Here is a 20,989-nt window from a genome sequence, read left to right as displayed (position 1 = left end):
CTCCAATAAAGATGTTAAAAAAAAAAAAAGAAACTGAGGTTCAATGGTCTCAGTGATTTGGGCAAGGTTAGCAGCAGTTAATGTCAGAGCTGGGACTTGAACCCACAAATCCTGATCTCGAGTCTGTTTTAGGGCTCTTTACAAATCCTTGTTACTCCTTTAGCAATCCTAACGTGCTGTGGTTTGTCAGATAAATATTTCTTTCCATTAGAGCTGAAATTGTTATCAACAGAAAACCCACCTTGTTGAGTAATTTGCTGGGGGGAGGGAGAGATGATGTCATAATGGTCATATGGTACAAAGTCACTGAATTCTGTACACACACACACACACACACACACACGAGTTATTTATAAAGAGTTTAATTTAGCCAAAGTGTCATTTAATAATGAATAAAGCATCTCATCTCTATTTGTTCAGTTACACTCCACGTAGTTAAGACAAGAGATATAAACTAGAATTAAACTCTTTTCAATTTTTTATTTTAAATTGAAACAAAATGCACCACCGTACCCGTGCTTTTTATTCTCACCCCTGCTGCATCCTCACATCTTTTCTTTTTCTTGTGTTTTAAATGAAAATGTTTCACATGCCTTCAGTCAATCTAACAATAATCAAAAAATGATTCTGGATCAACACACACAAAATTGGGGGAAATAAGTAGTTTATTGGAGTCCAGGCAAATCACAAGATAAAACAGAAGTCAGTGTATTGGTGAGTTAGCGATTTAGTTTATTTTATTATTTTATTTTGTTTCTCTATATTCAGAGGCTTGCAAAATTACTTCTGAATTTCTGGATGTTAAGAGTCTAGAATTATTGAAATCTGAATTTTTCTGTCTCGATAACTGACTGAAAATGAAAATTGTTTCAAAGGTTCAATGGAATAAATTTCACAGAAAACAAATATTGGAGAAACTAATACAATTCTTCAAGGCATCCTGCTGTTTCTTAGAAGTTCCCAAACCTCACACCAATATTCCCACGTGATCACAGTTTCAAAATGACCTCCTTTTATCCTGCCCCATGACCGGAAATCACCTTAAAATTCAATATGGGAGGATGAACTTTCCTGGTTCAATTTCCCAAGTGTCTTAATTGTAATTTTATCCAATTTGTTGGTAGCGACTCCCAGGAGTTGCTCAAGGACACAAAAGCTGCCCTTTTTATCCCTGCCTGCTTGTCCCCCTCTCCTTGCACGGAAGCTCTGTAATAAATGAGGAACGCACAACTGTGCTGGGTGGTTACATCTGCTCATGATTCCCTCTATGCGCTTGCTTTAGGAAGGCACTGGAGAGTCACTGAGAAGCAGAGCAATTTCTTACCCATTAGTTTGTAAGAATCCCCCTGCCCCGACATGATTTAAAACATGAGCATCATGACCTCGATATTCTCAGAAGGTATTAGTCTCCCTGCCTCTCTTTCAGGGAACTCCTGAGTTACTTTCTTAGAAAGGGTGGATGCATCTAAAAGCTAATAGTTCTGAGTATAAGCTTGAGTACATGTCTGAACTCTTGACTTCAGGTCAAGCTAACCTAAAAAAATGAGAAATTCAATCTTGTCCTATTTGTGAGCCCTGATCGGGTCTGACATCACTGAGGAGAGTTTTTAAGTTCAGAGATTGGCACTAGCTGGTACCCATGCACTAGGAAGGAGTCCACACAAGCTGGTCGCCCAGGTTGATGGTTAGAGACAAAAGCCCCTCTCTACTAAAGCTGCAGGTGCATGAGCCAGAAGAGTAGTCTAAGCTCCTATCCTAAGTAAAATGACTCAGGTTAAAACTAAAGAGATGCATCTGAATAGGTCATTGATGTAAGGAGATCCTGAGGTAGGAAGCAGAGCCTGGATTGAAAAGAGAGCCAGGTAAGCAGAAGGGTGTTCGGAGAAATTGCATAGACAGGTTTTTATACATCCTCAGTAATGCATTGGGTGGATGGGCAGGATTTATTTAAAAGTCCATGGATGGAGCTGACCTCACCACATGAGAATGCCTCCCCTAGCAGGGCTGGGTCTGAGTTTTCCAAGGCTGGTGCACTCCTAAGTCAGAGGTACATCCTCATGATTGTTCTTCAGGCTCTACCCTTTACTGCTGATACATGAAATGGGGCCAATGGAGCTGAGGAACTCTTTCAAGCATATTTGGGCTGTTTCAGGGAAATCAGCACTAATTATTAGGTTCTAGTGTAGTTGGTGGAATTTCAGCAGAGAGGCCAGGGCTGGTGTGGACACACATGAGGAAGACTGATGGAGTCGGCTGCCACAAGTTCATCCCATTGTTCTCCTCCCAGGCAGCTGGTATCCATAGGTCAGAAGAAAGAGGTCAGAGGGCAAGCTGAAATTCTACCAACTACTAGAATAATGGTGGTACCAGGAGGTGCAGAAAGAAGTGACTCAGTGCTTTAGGAGGAGGAAAGCAGTGGAGTTTTATATGGGAAATCCACAGTGGCTACTGAGTAGAACAGTTGTGTGGTCTTTAAAAGATACAATTATGAGTGTACTTCTCTCAGACCAGACTGACATGCTCACTCTGACCATTGGTCTATAAATTTTGGAAAGGTGAATGGAGCTATAGATGAACAGCCTCCTCCAAACTGGGATTTAAGTGGTCGGGTTATATTAGGCCCTAAAAGACTTCCTTGATAAATAGGGAGGGTATCAGGGAATGGTGCCTTGGTGGGAAGGATCAGGATAGGGAGTAAGCCCTAAATTGGTTTCTTATGGAGGATGCCTATATCAGTCAGGGAAGGCTAGGTTATGCTGCAGTAAAAACTACCCCCAAATCTGAATGGCTTAAAAGAAGAAATTTCATTTATCATTCAGGGTGTTTGTCCCTTAGGGATCTACTGGGGGCCCTACTCCATTTACTTTCACTCAGGAATCCACACCAAGGGAGATTTAATCTGTGTGCTGCCATGTTTGCTCTGGCAGGAAAATGAGAACACAGCAAATCATGCACCAGCCCTTAAAACTCAGCCCACAGTTGACATTTGTCATTTCTGTTCTCATTTCATTGATTACAGCAAGTCACGTGGTCACACCTAACCCTAAGAGGGCAGAGAAGTGCAAGTTGTCCATGTGCCCAAAGGGAGGACTAAAAATATTTCATGATCAGCACTAATGATTACCAAAATGTCCACATCACTAAGATGGTATCATGACCATGGGAAGGGAGGGGGTTGGTCTGAAATGATGGTGTGTCTGAACAGTTCACAGTTTGCTGGATATGTGGCGCTAGCTCAGCACTGCCACCATCACCACCAAACCCCCACCTCCGTCCTCTCCTTGACCTGGGTATTTTAGGTGTCAATTTCTGTAATAGGTGAATTAATGGTGCCCCCAAAACACACATGCCCTAATCCCTAGAATCTATGAATATGTTACTTTATATGGCAAAAGTAACTTTGCAGATTTGATTAAGTTAAGGATCTTGGAATGCGGAGATGATCATGGATTATCCAGGTGGACCCAATGGAATCACAGGGGCCCCTATAAGAGGGAGACGGGAGTGTACGTTAAACAAAAAAAAGAGATTTGAGGATGTTACACTGCTGGGTTTGAAGATAGAGGATGGGGCCACAAGCCAAGGAATGCAGGCAGTCTCTAGAAGCTGGAAAGGGGAAAGAAATAGAGTCTCTACTAGAGCTTCCAGAGAGAACATGGCCCTACCTACACCTTGATTTTAGCACAGTTAGTGTGTCTCAGACTTCTGAACTCCAGAACAGTAAGAGAATAAAATTGTGTTGTTTAGATTACCACTAAATCTGTGGTAATATGTCCAGTAGCAAGAGGAAACTAATACAATGTCCCAGAAAATGTGATGTAAGAGGAAAGTCCTCAGACAGAGTTTGGAATGGGCAAAGTTAGATGACAGGAAGCATTGTTGCAAAGCTGTAGTGTTGGTACATGATGAGTGTGAATTTCATGGCCACCACTCAAACCCATTGACCTGGGAGGGCAGGCGGCCCCAAATCCAAAGGTATCCCTAATAAAAAGAACTTGGTCCTGTCGCTTAATTATGTTTTAAATGAGTAAAACACAACCCCACATGTGCAGAAACATGAATTCCTTCTTGCTTTTCTTCCTCCTAACTTTTCCCTCTCCACACCTCCCCCACTCTCACCTTCAACTCCTTTCCATTTCAGCTGAACCAGCAGCAAATGCCAATACTGAGCAAGGTAGTCATGATTTTAAACACCTTCACTTGCAGAGCATAGCATCATTTCGGGACGATCATAGGGTCAACCACACACCCAAAACTTAAATCTGCTCTACAACTTCCGTTCCAGGTTAATGTCTACACGTAAAACGGAGTTAGGTTTTAGACTCCAGAAACTATAAACAGTGTTTTACTATGTGCAGGGATGTCACTTACAGCTGTACAGATTGTGCACAACACAGTCCTATGGGGACACCATGCCAACAGGTCCATGTCAATGGTGCTTCCAAAAATTTTGCAGTCCACAACTCACACAACTGTATGTGGCAGCCTTACACTCTACAAATACCCATTCAGATATGTGAAAAGTGGGTAAGATGTAGGACAATTCTTCACTGTGCGGAACCATCCCATCTATCTAGCATCTGTGGCCTCCACCCATTCTATAACAGTAGCACACCTCAATCATTCTGACAACACAAAACACTCCACAAACTTACAAACTGCTCCTGTGGAACAACAGTGCATTCATTCTTCATTTCTCTGATCTCATCTTTTAAGCTCTCATTCTTGCACCAATCACACCACTCTTCTTGATAAAAGCTTTTAACAGTCCATGTTTCCTCCTTCCTCAAGAGTCTCTGCAACTTATTTCTCTGGGATGAACACTCTGAGGCTTAACATCTCCAAACTCTCCTTCACTCCCTTCATACCCCTGCCCAAATGTCACCTTATCAAAAAGTCCTTCTCTGGCCACCCTACATAAGATAGAAATCCCACACCTACCCCAGCACTTCTTGCCCCTCTTATTTTGCTTTATTTTTCTTAACATCATGATCACTCTCTATAGCACTATCTTTTACTGAGTTATTTATTTTCTGTATCCCTTCACTAGCACTTAAGTTTCATGAGGCCAGGAACTTGACCTGTTTCATTCACTGTTATACCCCCAGCACCTAGGACAGTGCCTTCCTTGCCCTAGCCATTCAATAATTATTTGTGCCATGAATAGTACATGGTAACAACTTCACTCATGATAGCATATGGTCAGTAACACTCCTTTTCCCATTTATCCAAGTCAATGAATTCAATCACTTCACTTCCCTCCTTCCTATTCATAACTTGAGTTGCACTGCCCAAAGTAAAAAAAGATCAGATAGTCAGCAAGTCCTATCTTAGAACATTATATCACATTGATGTTTCTTGTATGAGGGGATGAATGCAGAGTAGTTTTCAGATAAGTTGTGTGTTTTCACTAAGTTCATTTAACGTAAGTATGCTCTCCGTATAGGTCTGGAAGACAAAGATAAAGATAGAAATTGGGCATGGCATGACACAAGGAACCTGACAGGCATTATTACATTTAATCTGTACAGCCATCTTGTAAAATAGAGAAAACTAAAGCTATTTCACCTAAGAGAAAACAAAGGTTCAGTGATAATAAGTTAATACCAGAGCAGAATTAAATACCATGCCTGTCTGACTGTAAAATTTATGGTCATTTTACCCCATCACTGGAGCGAGACAATGAAATATGCTGAACACAAGTGCTATTTCCTCAAGATTTGAGCATCATTTTAAGGGTCACAGTTTATTAAAAAAAAAAAATCCTAGATTCATTTTCAAGAATATTTATTTTATGCTCATTTATGGGCAATATCTGGAAACACTTGAGAAATGAGGTCAACTCCCCCTTATCTTTAGACAAATTATACAAGATTTTGGCTCACTCATGGCAAATTTTCGTTTAAAGCCAGTTTATTAACCAACAGCACCTACTCTGCTTAATGAATTGCTTTCTTGATATTATTGGCAGTCTGTACCCTACATACTTAATTACTGTGTTCTAAAATAATCAATGTCTTTTGTCTTACCGAGGCCAAAACCAAGACAAATTATGAGACAGAGATGCTTCTGTGCTCCTCCCATCCCTTCCTTGTTAGGATCTTGCTAGAGGAGAACAGAGAAACAAAAGGAAGATAGACTGCAAGGAGAACTGCTTACTCAACAGTAGGTCTGACATGTAAAGGTCAATAACCAGAATCCTAGTAGGGCATCCCAACAGCCAATGTTCAGCTGGCTCTGGACATTGGCTATTGGGAATCTTAGAAGTCAAAGAAGTATTAATCACTTCCTTGTGCACCATATTGAGTGGTTTCTACATTATTATTTAATGCTCACAATACGGGAATTTACTGTTAGCTCTAATTTACAAATGAGATGTTGAAAACCTTCACTAAGCTTAGATATAAAGGAACTAGAATCCCACCCAAGCCTATCTGACTCCAGGGCCCATGTCCTTCACCACTGAACTATGGTACAGGACAGGAGCATTCCACGTCAGAGAAGGCAGGAGTATCTCAATTTCCAGTGCCAGTCTGTAGAAGCAGGACCTTTGGTTCATGGCTAGACAGAAAAGGGCCATGATCTACACCCTGAGGTAAGAGTAGGACACAACCAAGTGCGCCCAGGCCTAGCTAAGTATACCAGAGCCTGGTAAACATATAATCTGTGATCCACAGGTCAATGGTGGTAAAGTTTACACTTCAGGTAAAGTGCTGCTCATGGCATCTCAAAAGCTTTTGGATGAAACTACACAAGGATCTAACTGCAGGTAAAATATTGCGGAAGAAGACCTCATAGTCCAACAAAAATTATCAAGACTCTTAAACATAAAAAGCATTATCTACTTCATTCATTCTACTAATCTTTTTCTGAATAACCCCCAAATAAAATGGTTGCTGTATTCATTTTCTATGTGCAATACAGAAAATCATCTTAAACATATCCCTCTTCTAAACCTATAACCCTGAACTACAGATGAGTTAATCAAGGTGCTTTCCTGTTAGCAATCAGCTTACACCATCACCAGATTTACCCCTCAACAGGATACTTCTCTGGTTACCTCTGCTTGGGTCCTCCTGTCTGGCCCTTGCCTCACAGATACAATTGAAACCAAGAGGATTTCAGGGAAAGCAAAGAAACATTGTGAGCCAGACAGCTCTAAGAATCAATCAAGTAATGCTCCCATGCCATTGTAAAGCAATTATACTCCAATAAAGATGTTAAAAAAATAAAATAAAATAAAAAAATAAAAGCTGATGCAAAAAAAAAAAATAACGCTCCCATGGAGCAACATGACCCTCAGTCTGAACACTGAATGTACAGTCTAGTCAGTCTACAGGTCTTTAAAAAATATTTTATTTTATTAAAGGTCTTTACAGAGTAACATCCAGACTCCAGATCCAGCTGCCAAGGATACCCTATTATGCTAGGAGTACTGGCTGGGGGGCATGGTAAGTAGCTCCAGCTTCCCACCCTTCTCTTCAGAGATGGGAGTGGTGGGTGTTATCTCATTTGGGGGTTCCACAATGCTCACAAGGTCAGGAAAGGGCTTCTTAAGGCCAATCTTACCACTTGGGTCCCAAGGCAGCATGACCTTCACTTTGATGCCCAGCACACCCTGACTGTGTAGCACGTGGCACATGGCAGTGTCAACATAGTGGTTAACAGAGTCCCAGATCATCAGGCCATCCACAAACTTCATGGATTTAGTGCTATATCCTCAGAGTTTCCCAGTACCATGACTATGCAGGCTTTAGCCCCACATTCCATGATGAACGGCAGCATACCACAGCAGGCCCTCCTCCACACAGCAAGTCCTCCTAGGAATCTGTAATACAGAGACTCTGCCTGGGCAATAGCACACAGACCTCTTGTGGCCACCTTTTCAGTATAAAGCTCTACACTGCCCTCAGGGAAGCTAGATCTTTTCTGAACCACAGCAGTCAGTTTGCAGATCTGCTGGCCCTTCTCACCAGGAACATTCTGCATACTGGTGACCAGGATAATGATTTCTGTCATGGCTGGTGTAACTCAGAACTCCATAGTATCCATCTTCAGCCAGCTCCTGAGTGAGAAACCCATTCAGTTCAGCTTTGAAGATATTATCGGTGACAAACTTCCTCTCCTTGGAAATTTGCACCACCATCTTGCCGCCGTGTGCTGCCATAAGGAAAAACTACTAACACATCTTGAGTTCATACTATGTAGCAGACACTTTTTTGAGTTTAGACTTTTGAGATCCAAATTAGAATAGTCTAAATATGTAGTTTTGTTTATCTCTATTTAACTACCCTATTCCTGAGTTGCGTTCCTGAAACTTGACTGTAGTAGAAGTTTTCCAGATAAAGGAAAGAAAGGAAATTCAGGCCAGGAAATAAGTGGCATGAATAAATGACAGGAAATGTGAAAGTCTTTACCTGATTTGGGGAAAGGTGAGAAGTATAAGATGGGTGAAATATAAGGTGATGGACATGGTGGGTGAGGATGACAAAGTCACCATCTTTATTGTACTCTGTGGGGGAAACTTCAGGAGGGAGAAGATGTAGAAATTATTGGAGGCAGACAAGACTTTTTGTTACCTTACATTACACTTCTTTCATCTCAGTCGCTTTAGCTCTCAGTCCATCTCATTCTCAGGAGGAATGTGCTTTGACAACCAAACATTTTGATTCAGGATCTGTTTCAAGGAAGGCTTGATTTCTGTGAGAAAAATCTGGATGGGTTCCCAGCTTCTCCTCTGCCCAGCCTTCATTCACAGCATGCTTTCCTCATTCTCTTTGATGTGAATTTTCAGAACATCATTGGGTGTAATCAATATTCAAACATAATTTCAATAAACCCATCCAAAAGCAGGTTCAAATGTTTTCACAATACTTCTCACCAGCCTTGAGAGTGCTCTTTCTGGCTATCAGAGTCACCACCATAAAGTGTATGGGTTGGCCCTAAACAAGAATGGCCAACTAAGGGGACTAATAGACACAGAAATCTAGCACCAGTTCTGCTCCTGCAGTTGAAGAGCTCAACAGGAGGTGGCATCACCCAAAAAATAAAGCACTTGTTTTTTTCCCATACAAATAAACTGCTTAGGCTATTAGCGGCCTTCTGGCCCAACAGAAAAAACAGGCCTACGTAACACATTACTATTTCAGCCAGAAAGAATAATAACAAAAGATAGATAATTTTGTCTAGAAGAAAATGAGTTGAATCCTCAGAGAATAACAAAATGTGACTTTATATAAAATAATACAATACATGTAAATAAGTGCCTGTCGTACAGTAAGCAGAACAATGATGTCTACTTATTACTAATATCAGTAATAATATTTCATTTTCATTATTTATTATTTTTAGGGAATTGAGAGTGTTTATGTAATTGATTTTTAAAGTTACCAAAACACTCCATGGCTATCATTTCAGTGTAAATTGAATGTAGTTGTTCTGATCTATAAAAGAAGACAAAGGCTATCAAGATATATTTTTTAAAAGCTGATGAAAATATGGCAGTGTTTTAAGTTTTGACAGAACTGAGTGAGAAAGTACTCCAGAGTTATATTATTTTTGCTAATTTTCAGGATGCTTAAAATGTTTTATAATTTTATATAATATATAAATATTCTAATCTCCCCAAACAGAAGAGACAGCCTTGATACTAGAAGTGGGGGCAAGGAAACTCTAACACTAAGTCAAGTGGCTGAGATCTGGTCCTATTTACTTCCTACATGACCTTGAGCTGATCAATTTACTGCCTCTCTAACCAAGCATTTTCTCACCTGTAAAATACAAGAATTGTACTAGAAGATCTCTCAGGTTCTTTACTCAAATTTTATGACCAAGTCTACTCTTTGACAGCTAAAAAAGATAGGGCTGATTTTAGTGCATGCTGTCTGTCCCCATATCTTGAAAATAACTGATTGCCTAGAAGGGTTAAAGATGCGCCATCTGCTTCTATTACCAATTACATTGTGAAGCTGCCTCAAGTTTAAAAAAGAAAAATTTAGTGAAAAACAGAAGTTGGCAGGAAATGAGCTGTAAATAATATCACCCCCACACATTTACTGAATAATTCATAACCAGTACGTAGTAGAAGCATAATTTTTAAAATGACATTTTCCCCAAGTACCTGAATGTTCTGACATCAATAACAAATGATTTAGTTGGCATTACCTTAAAAGTTACAGTGTTTAGAGATTGACATCTCAGATTTAAATTTATTTTATTCTTATCAATTTCCTTTAAATCAACTTTGCTGTATTATATCGGAATGAAATATTTGCCATAGTTGACTATCCCTCATTATTTTTCACATATCCTTTTTTAATATTCTTTATCCAATGTTTTTCTTTTGAAATATTCCATTTTTCCTCACCAGTGAATTCACTGGCATTCAAACTGCATAAAATAATCTTACAATTTGATAAATTAATATAAGAACATTTTATTTAATTATGCATAAGGAGAACTAGTATTACGTTAGTGATTTTTCAATCTGATACAATGAAAACACACTTGTTCCAATTTATTTTACTCACCACTATCTTTTTTTTAAATTTATTTATTTTTGGCTGCGTTGGGTGTTCATTGCTGTGCGCGGGCTCTAGGTGCATGGGCTGCAGTAGTTGTGGCTCGTGGGCTCTAGAGCGCAGGCTCAGTAGTTGTGGCGCACGGGCTTAGTTGCTCCGCAGCATGTGGGATCTTCCCTCACCAGGGCTCGAACCTGTGTCCCCTAGCTTTGGCAGGCGGATTCTTAACCACTGCGCCACCAGGGAAATCCCTCACCATTTTCTTTTATCCTCTCTACCATTTTATATTGGCCTCCTCAAACTGCAATTTGCTCCAATTTTTAACGAAACTGTATTGCTGTCCAAATTCTTTCTCAAATAGGATAAGATATACTTATGTCTTCTACTGCATCGCCAAGTTACACCACAAAACACTAAAACAAAGTGAGATTATATGAGGAATTTTGCATAGCAGTACTCCTACACCAATTACAATTTACAAGGAGCATTAGTATCAGCTGTGTCTCAGAACTTCAATCCAATGTCAGCTGAGTCTCCCAAGTGAGCCAATCATAGCCCTTCCCACCTTTAATTGCAATCCCATAACTGCCTCCCTTTGAGAATTCAAGGTGCTTCCCTGAGAGTTCTCTAATCTGCCAACACAACCTCTAACCCATTCAGGTCATATACACTTTTTAGAAGAATGCAGGGGCATCTCCAGATTTTCTGAATAGGAAGGGCTTCTGGGCAGCTCTCTGATTTGAAGAAGTAGTTATATAACATGAAGCCAGATACATGGAAAACTTGCTATTTTTCTTAGATTGTATGAACATTCAGATTGTTTTGGGGGTTCCCCTCGTCATAAGCCAACCCTTGGTTTCTCAGCCGCAACAGTGACTTGACTTTTCATTTGACCAGGAAGTCCTATTACAATCCAAGTCCCAGAGGGTGGGAGTTAAGTCCACTTCCTTATACAGGCTTTCAGATGTTAACTATGCTGTGGGATACTGTCTGGCTAGGGCAAATGGTTTTGTGTACAAAATGAAGTTTTCCTTTTATTCGGCCTGAAAATTTTCTATCTATTGACAACTGTCATGATTAGCCATCCTGAAGAACTCTTTTTACTGGCTCAAAAGTATATGTGTTGAATTTTTTAAATTTATTCATTCTTTCATTTATTCAATAAATATTTATTGAGAACTCACTACTGTGCATCAGGTATTGTTCTAGGCACTTTGTGAGTACTTGAAAATTGACTATAGATTGATAATAAAATAAAACCAAAATTAGTGCTTTTGATGGGGTTTTTGTGCTTATTTCAACCTATGAATTACAATGTTCTTCAACACTATAGCTTAAGAGTAAATAAAGAAGGGCTAAATGACAGACCTATGGATAAATAGAATAGACTAAATATCTACCTAAAAGTCTTCCTTTGAGCTCACCACCCACATGTGTTTATTCTCTGTCTCTCGTTCTCTCTCTCATTCTCTCTCTCTCCCCCTATCACACTCCTAAGGTTCCCATTCATATTTCCAACTCTATGCTTAATGACAGATACCTCCTGTCAGTGAATAATGTGTTACCACAGATGGATAGCACATGACCCCCACTTAAACTCATCTTCTGCCTTGGATAGATCACCCACTCAGTTGTAGTACCAATGGGTCCCTTGGGAAGTGGGCATTAAGATGATGTTAGGAGTGCAAGAGGTTTATTGTGTTGTGACTGGAGAAAGGGTGGTTTAATGCTTGAGAGAAATAAAAAGGGAGAGGAAGCAGGATGGGATGGGGAAAAGATCAGATCACCACACAGATCTGACCAAGTCTTGCCAACACAATGAGGAGCAGTGGAACAACGCTTTATCAGGTAGAAACGGCTGGGTCCTAGCACCTCTGTGCTCAGTAGCTGGCTAGTCACTGCCCAGGAAGAGCATAGCTTCATCTGGAAAACTGAAGTGGGTCCTGAAGGCATTAGCAGCTGGAGGCTGTCAAGTGACCACACTCCCCATAGCTAAACATCAAGTTCTATCTTGAAGGAAAATCCAAGCCCAGGCAACCACAGTGTTCTCGAGAACAGAGCCCTAAGGAAATGGAATAAGACACTCCTAAGAATTAGACCATGAACGGGACCAAGAGAAAGAGCTGCCTAAAAGGGATGTAGGAGGACTGAGAAGAGTGACCAAAGGAGATACCCAGAACATCTCTTGGGTACCTGCATCACAGAGGACCCCAAAACACTGTGACAACTGCAGGGAGTGAAGACACGAGCCTAGTGTTTTAATAATCTGACCCCGGACCAGGAATCACTCCTGGCTCCACCACGTAAGAACATGGTGATATTGGTCATTACCCAACCTCTCCACATTGCAGCGTCCTTATCTGTACAATGTATTAATGTAAGAGGAGTATTAAAAATTAGAGATAAAGATAAAATCACTATAACATATTAAGTCCTCAATATTTATTTACCATTATTATTGCCATTGTTGTTGCCAGTTGTTCTATTGAAGACCTTGTTAACCTACTTCAGATTTGCCCCAGATTCCCAGGGCAGGGCTGCTAGAATACAGTCTACTTGAGTGGATAAGGCAGACTCTGGAGATGAACTGCCTGACTTCAAATCCCAACTCTACTATCTAAGAGTTGTGAAGTCTTGAGTAATTATTGAACTTCTCAGTGCCTCAGTTTTCTAATCTGGAAGAGAAGGATAACAACAGTACATATTTCCTGAGTTTATTTCAGGAAATGTACTTAGTACAGAGCAAGCCACTTAGTAAGTGCTCAATAAATGGTAGCTGTTAGCACTTAAAAGTATTTTTGCTTTATTATAAAATAAATACATTTTAAAACATTTCGAAAATAGAGCTTTTTTAAACTAAAACAACACCAAAAAATTCCATTTGTTTCCTGTAAAAGACTAAATGCTTCTCAGTTTGTACAATCCCAAATAAACAGTCTACATAGAGTCCGCCAAAATTCTATATTGCTTTCTGCTAACACCTAGTATGTTTTCAACATACTATTTAAATATTCTTTAGTTATTCTTTAATGACTATCTTACAGGTCACTGTAAGGAAAAAAACCTCCATCATCTGCATAAATTCTGAACTTAACTTTCTCCTTGTTCCAGCTCAAAAAGCAAAAATGTATGCAATGGGCTCAAATGGAAAACTGTTGATGCATGTTATTCCTTGGTGTGTGTTTTTAGTTTTGATTCTAGGTACATCCACAGACTATATAACATCTGACTGGAAATCTTTTCAATAATCTAGGTCTTTGGCATCATGTTGACAAAACTGGATGATTGATTGTTCCTGACATATTTTTTAATCCAGATGTTTGGATTTCCTGAAGGCCTGGCCCAAGGGTTGGTTTGTTCTTGGAATGATATTATGGTGCAAGCATCTTGAAATTCAGAACTCTATTTTATAAACCTACTCAGCAAAATGCCCTATACACTTAATCCCATAAATGCTACTTGATTTTTTATTCAACCAAATTGTTAATTGAAAAGGCATTGAGAGGATTCTAGAGATGCAATACTCAGGAAATGTATTAACAACAGAGCACAAAAATGAAGAAACAATCACTAAATGGCATTTACGAATTTTAGGTACAAACTCCAGACTTCCATAGACTTACCTCAAGGCCTGAAAAAGACATGGTTAAGTTACTCTATCTTATGGCTGGATTGTGTTCTGAATGCCTGTTGGTAGTTAGAATGAATTTACCCATTGTCAAAAGTTATAAAGATGGTAAAGTTCCAAGGTTAGTCCACAAAAATCTATTTAACTGGCAACAAAGCTGCATACTATTAACCAACTCCCAGAGCTCTCTGCCTTGAGTCTTCTGGGTCCTGCGTGTCCCAGGACTTTAAAGCACTTAGTTTTAAATAATCCGTAAACTGCTCTAAACCAGGGAGGGCCTAAACTGTAACCCCTGATCTCAACAACTCCAGCCTTAAACGGCTGACCAGTTGTGGAGAGTGGGCCTAGTGGTGCCTCTGTTGCTAGGCAGCTTCCACCCCAAGAAAGCAAGATTACTGGTATGTGGACATACCAGTAATATTTACTGCCTTAATTTTCCCTCCAGTTTATACTTCCCAGAGTCTAATTTCATAACACCTGATATTTCCCACTTTTTTTGTCTTTCTAGTCTTATTTTTTTCTTCTTAGTCTTTTGGCTGGTCTTTTAAAGACCAATGTGAAGAATTTTAATATGCAATTATAAACCCACAATGGTCCATAAATTTGGTTCCTCCTTCCCTAACACCAACAAATTGAGTCCTGGAACCACCAATAATTGACCAAAAATATGAAAAATGTTGGTGATTCAATGTGAATTAAAGAAAATAAAAAGTAAACTCATATAATATTGAATGTGATATCATCTTGAAAATGGATATATCTCATCTTTATTCATTATTTTCTGGCTCACTATCAGCTCAGGCATTTATTCCCAGAGACTTCCCTGATCCCACCTCCACCTCCAGCCTTGTTACACGTCTCTCATCTGTGCTTCTAACTTCCTTATGTCTTTCTCTGTGATTGCCCTCACCACATTGCACTAAAAATGTCTATTTATATATCTTTCTCTCTGATTAGACTGTAACCTTCTGGAAGCAAAAACTGTGACTTATCTGTCCTCTCATCCCCTGCACTAGCAAACTGCCTGTATATAGTGTAGGTGCTCAAGAAGTTTTTATGAATAAATTACCCTCTATCAGGCACCAAACAATATGCAAGATGTTTTTACAAATATTTGGATTTATAATGTAATACTATAAATATTTTTAAATTATAGGTATTATCATATGTAATTCTAGCAAAAAAACCTTATGAGATAGGTAAGACTATCACCAGTTTAGAGGGGTTGAGTCACACCATCAGAAAGGGTCAGAACTGGCACTGAAAGTCAGAGGAAAGGATCTCCAAAGCCCTGTGTCCACCACTCTTTCCCATTGCTTGTATGAGCTATTGGCACTGCAGAATGATGTGTTACTCACTTTTTTCCAAAATAAAACATCTACTTGTTCTCTTCCATTAATAGGTAATCAAGAATTAGTAAGATGTGCTTGCAATTATCTTGTCTTAGACATTACACTTAAGAGTCTAGTCAAGCACACATTTTTTTCTATCAATGTCCAAGTGACAGCATTAACCATGTAGCTTCATTATAATAATTGAGAGAGAATTCCATCAGAAATCTCACAGGCCCTGGGTATGAGCTGCATGGGCTATATATGGAAAACCCTATCTTCTTTGTTAATTATAAGATCTGGTTTTTGTCAGCTGTTAAAAGGGCTTGGAGATGATATGAAGATCCCTCTGGCCCTTGTGGGCACCATCATCATGAATTAATAGATGAAATACAGCCTGCATATGCACTTGGAAAACACCACCAGCTTCTATTCTTCATAGTCTTACATTTTCCACTCACAGGTTCCAGGATCAGAGAGGAAGTCGGGAATCATTAAAAACAACAGCTGAAAAAAGGCAGAAAGGCAGAGCTCACTCATTTCCTAATGGCAACAAAATGATCAGGAGAACAAGTTCAGGACCCCTATGCCTCGTTGCACAGAGTGACAAGATTAAAAAGGATAAGATGTTGCTGCCAAGATGCTGAGGAGCCATCTCAGAGAACTTGGAAGGTGACTCCAAGACCTATGGTCAGAGCATGGACTTCCAGTCAATCCCCTAAATCATATTCAAGACGGGGCCTGCCCTCAGGGATCAACATGAAGGCTCCAGATCAGCATATGAGTGTGAAACACCTGGAAAAAGCAGGGCGAAAATCAAAGCTCATCTCTTAGTGAAGAGGAAATCTAGCCTGATATTGGCTAGGGAAGGAAAGATACCCTGGATTGCTACCTAGGACAGAAGATGCTCTCATGGTGTCTGAGGTCAAACTAAGCACTTTTATCCTCAGAGACCTAGGTTTCAGTATATTTGGACCATTAGATCATTGTAAGAACAGACTCATCCACGTCTACCAATTTTAATTCCTCTGAATTTTTGCCTCTAGCATTCTCTGTGGAATATTACGTCCCATTTTGGGACTACATGAAGAAACCCATGTTCTCAGGTGACCTAGGGACCACATCCAAATAAAAGAATGCCACCCTTCTTCTCAGATAGTTTGAACTCCATTGACAATTGTCAACTCCATTGACAATTTCTCTGCTGGTCTATGTACAGATTCAGAGCTCAGTTAGGGAAGCTGTTTCTGTCTAGTTCCCCTGCCCCACTGTAAACCTAAAACCTTGCCCTACCAAAGAATAACTGGAAAATGAACTCTTCAGATAAACAAAAATTCTTTACCTAAAATCTAATTCTTTAATGAAGAGGAAATTTTTTCCTTTAGTCCAATAGTAGTCCAATAGTCTCTCTCCCCCATCCCTGTTATTATTTTTGCTAAGTAATATTTCATAAGTGACAACAGATTGCAGAACACTGCGCTTAGCATTATCACATATCTATAGCTTCAGACTGTATAAATTCAAACAATAAAAGAAGTTTTGTGACCACCAAGAAGACATAGTTGAAAGACCTAAAAAATGCAACAAGGTGTAGATTTTACTAAAATTTTCTGAGTGCCTATTATGTTATGCAAAGTGCTGACGCTCTGTGATAGAGAGAACTTTCTGAGTTGCAAAACATGGCAACCCAATTTAAACTAATAGATGCAAAGTCAAGGGAATTCATTAGAAGACTTCTAGAGGGTTGCACCAAAGCCAGAGTGAAGATCAGCCTAGACTCAGAAATGGAGCTGGGACCGGATGCCCTATCCCTGACCGGACCAAAGAGTCCTTTAGTCCTTCTGTAAGGAGCCAGAACAGACTCTCCCTCTCTCAGTCTACTTTTCTCTATCTGCTTGACTCTTCTAACTTCAGTCCTTCTTCTGCTCGTAAGTTCATAGCACAGACCACGGTCACCAATAGTCCCTCAGTTTTATATTCTACCATACAAATACTCACAGGGAGACATCTCCCTGTTTTCTGTCTCTATCTCTCTCCCCTACTTTCTATCTGGGCCTTAAATGAGTCACTAATTTAAGGAGTCCCAAATTAGGCTTGAAGATAGTGAACTGCCAATAATATAACTTAACCGATTTCAGAAAAATATACAACAAAATTTCCATGATGTCATTAAGGATAAGATAATGAAGGAAAACAAATATTACATTAAAACCACAAGGTTTACATCACTGAAAAGCACAAAGATTTGCAAACCCATGAACGGAGTAACAAAGAATTATGAAAAATAAAGACAGCGAGAAAACAAAGCTCAGATCACTATGTAGATTTGACCAAGTCTTAGACAAACTAAAAGGCAGCTCTGAAGCAAAGAGTGCCTATTAGAGGAGGTCAGGATTGGACAGAAATGGCCAGGCCCTAGTACCCCCTGCCATGCTCACTCATTGGCTGGAGGCTGCCCGAAAAGAGCAGAGCCATAGCTTGAAAGCTGAAGCCAGTAACAGCAGGAAATTGTCTGCTAACTGCACTTATTGCACCTGAACAGCAAATTTTTTCTTGAAGAGAGGTTTAAGTGACACAACTCCACTTCAGCAGTGTATAAAAGTAGAATGATAGCAAGGCATGTAAAAGCCTGCATTCCCACCAGTAGAGAGGACATGTTCATTTTCTTGTACCCTTACCAACCTTGAATATTACATGTGGTTGATTTTTTTTAGATTTTCAAGTTTTCTGTACATAGTATTTTCTTGCAATTTAAAGGAATAAAAATTAATTTCCATAAATATGGTTACAAAAAAAAAACGTAGAATGATGTTTACCATTTTTTAGCTGCTCCGAAGCCATCCCTCTTTGTAAGAGCAACCCAGTTTTTGTTCGGGGTAAGTTGCACATTGTACTGTGTCAATGGAAGAGCAATGCCAGTGTTATAAGCTGAATTGTGCCCCTCCGACACACACCCACACAAATTCATGTGTTGATGTCTTAATTTCTAGTACTTTAGAATGTAAATATTTGGAGATAGGGTCTTTAAAGATATAAATTAAAATAGCATCATTAGAGTGAGCCCTAATCCAATATGAATGCTGTCTTTGTAAGAGGACATTTAGACACAGACACATAGAGAGGGGAGACTAAGTGAAGATACATGGAGAAGCTGGCCATCTACAAACCAAGAAAAGAGGCCTGGAAAAGATTCTTTCGTCACAGCCCTCAGAAGGAACCAACCCTCCTGACACCTCAATGTTGGATTTCTAGCCTCTAGAACTGCAAGAAAATAAATTTCCGTTGCTTAAGCCACGCAGTCTGTGGTATTTTGTTACTGCAGCCCTGGAAAATTAATACAATCGGGCTTCACTATGAAAGAAGAGAGGAACAGATTCTTCTCCAGGATATAGCTGGGAGAAAGCTCATGATGTAAGCTTGGCCAATCAGAAGCCAACTCTCAAGACACTGAATTCCATCCCGAGGAGGGTGAGAAGACAGAGGTGCAGTTGGCGGTCATTCATGGCTGCTTCTGGTCACTCTGGCTGTGGACAGCTTGCTATGCCCCTGACTCTTTAGACAGCACCCCTACCTACCTACCACCTGCCCCTTCTCATGAATATTTCCCTCCCCACTAGTATCATTCCAGTAAATTCCCCAGTCAGGGTCTGATCCTTCAACCAGGATTCCTAATTGACACAGAAAGTTTATCTATTACTAAATAAATTAATTTGGCAGCAAAACACAATGTGGAGAAACTGTTCATTGTTCGGGTAACAAACACGTAAATATACAATTTACCACCCTTCAAAAATAAATCACTCCAGAAGGCAGGTATAAAAATAATCTTCTTGAATGGTTTAAGAAGCAAATTTTGAGACATTACTAGTAAGAGAGATTTTCCCATAATTATTATGGTAGAGAAAATATGCCTGCTTTTTCAAATTTTTAACCATTTTTTATAAACTAAAATTGTACTACATTTGCCCTTGCCTTCTTCCTAATTTGATTTTAGAAAGTCACAGGTAAAGATTTGTGAAACTAACTAGACTTTTCACAATTTGCTGTGGCATTAAAGTGGTTGTGTTTTTGGTTCCAGGTCTTCTATTTTGAGAAAGAATAACACAAATAGACCTCTTTCTGTACTAGCCTCAGACCAGAGGCCAGAGCATAAAATCATATTATCTCAAAACCAGAGCTGATACAACTAACTGTATGGTACCCAGATTAGCCACTATTTAAATAATTGCATGTTAATAATATTGATGAATGATAAAGTACTACCTAAAGTAAATCTCTAACAGGGTAACTACCCTTGGTCTAATTCTGGTCAATATTTTTTGCAGTGACCTATGCAAAGAGTAGGAAAGTGTGCTTTTCAAATTTAACAAGCACAAAACTAAAAAAGATAACCAATATGTTAGACATACAAGTTAAAATTTTAAATGGTATTGATTTTTTTAATTGGAGTATAGTTGCTCTGAAATATTGTGTTAGTTCATACTGTACAGCAAAGTGAATCAGCTATTCACACACACATATATCGCCTCTTTTTTGGATTTCCTTCTCATTTAGGTCACCACAGAGCACTGAGTAGAGTTCCCTGTGCTACACAGGTTCTCATTAGTTATCCATTTTATACATAGAATCAATAGTGTATATATGTCAATCTCAATCTCCCAGTTCATCCCATTCCTCCTTCCCCCTTGGTATCCATAGATTTGTTCTCTACATCTGTGTCTCTGTTTCTACTTTGTAAATAAGATCATCTATACCAATTTTTTCAGATTCCACATATATGTGTTAATATATGATATTTGTTTTTCTCTGACTTACTTCAGTCTGTATGACAGTCTCTAGGTCCATCCATGTCTCTACAAATGACCCAATTTCATTCCTTTTTATGACTGAGTAATATTCCATTGTATATATGTACTACATCTTCTTTATCCATTCCTCTGTTGATGGACATTTAGGTTGCTTCCATGACCTGGCTATTGTTAAAAAAACATGGAACGCTTCACGAATTTGTGTGCCATCCTTGCACAAGGGTCACGCTAATCTTCTCTGTATGGTTCCAATTTTAGTATATGTGCTGCCAAAGCAAGCACTAACTGGTATTGATTGACACAATATAAAAACATTAAAAGATGACATTTTTAATGTCTTGAATTCAGTATCAAAATCTTGAATTTAGTAACAAAACTGCAATGGCAATATATGTGGTTTTAAAATGCTCCGGACAGTTCTATTTTTAGTTTTTTAAGGAACCTCCATACTATTCTCCATAGTGGCTGTATCAATTTACATTCCCACCAACAGAGCAAGAGGGTTCCCTTTTCTCCACACATTCTCCAGCATTTATTGTTTCTGGATTTTTTGATGATGGCCATTCTGACCGGTGTGAGATGGTATCTCATTGTAGTTCTGATTTGCATTTCTCTAATGATTAATGATGTTGAGCATTCTTTCATGTGTTTGTTGGCCATCTGTATATCTTCTTTGGAGAAATGTCTATTTAGGTCTTCTGC

General features: G+C 39.3%; 1 non-coding gene and 1 pseudogene across 1 annotated transcript; both read right to left on the bottom strand.

The window, feature by feature from the left end:
* Positions 1-7,426: 7,426 nt before the first annotated feature.
* LOC101282528 (40S ribosomal protein S3-like) lies at positions 7,427-8,146 on the bottom strand (annotated as a pseudogene).
* Positions 8,147-20,462: 12,316 nt separating this feature from the next.
* LOC117199503 (U6 spliceosomal RNA) lies at positions 20,463-20,569 on the bottom strand. The gene has a single exon (XR_004480753.1). It is a non-coding gene; the product is annotated as a U6 spliceosomal RNA (small nuclear RNA).
* Positions 20,570-20,989: the final 420 nt, after the last annotated feature.

The sequence above is a fragment of the Orcinus orca genome, chromosome 13, assembly GCF_937001465.1.
Source record: "Orcinus orca chromosome 13, mOrcOrc1.1, whole genome shotgun sequence".
Taxonomy (NCBI): Eukaryota; Metazoa; Chordata; class Mammalia; order Artiodactyla; family Delphinidae; genus Orcinus; species Orcinus orca.
The sequence above is the reverse complement of the archived record's forward strand: the minus strand, read 5'-3'. Positions and strand labels throughout refer to the sequence as shown.